The following is a 435-nucleotide window of genomic DNA, read 5'->3' as shown; positions in this document are numbered from 1 at the left end:
CTTTTTAAAAAAACCTGAATAAATATGTAGATCGGGAAACCCTCTACCAAAACTGTAAATTTCAAGTCCCTTGGGGAATGGGTTTTGCCAAAATGGTCACATAGTTTTAATGCTTATAATGTTTAAAAATCATCTTTTCTATTCTCACACATCTGTAAGAAATCTAAATTGATTACATAATTTTGTAGACCTGGATGCCTTTGATCTACCAAGATTGTAAATTTCATGTGTCCCAACTTACATGTTGGAGTTATAACTCGAGGGTGGGGCCAAAATGGTCATATAGTGTTAAAATGCATTTATTATAAAAAAAAAATTGTCTTCTTTACCAAAATGGTGAATTTTATGTCCCCCAAGGTAGGGATTTTGAATCTAGGGTGGAGCCAAAACAGTCATATTTAATGTATAGGGAAGGGGTTCTTACTGCAGGGTGTG

The sequence above is a fragment of the Crassostrea angulata genome, chromosome 8, assembly GCF_025612915.1.
Source record: "Crassostrea angulata isolate pt1a10 chromosome 8, ASM2561291v2, whole genome shotgun sequence".
Taxonomy (NCBI): Eukaryota; Metazoa; Mollusca; class Bivalvia; order Ostreida; family Ostreidae; genus Magallana; species Magallana angulata.
This window is presented reverse-complemented; position numbering follows the sequence as displayed.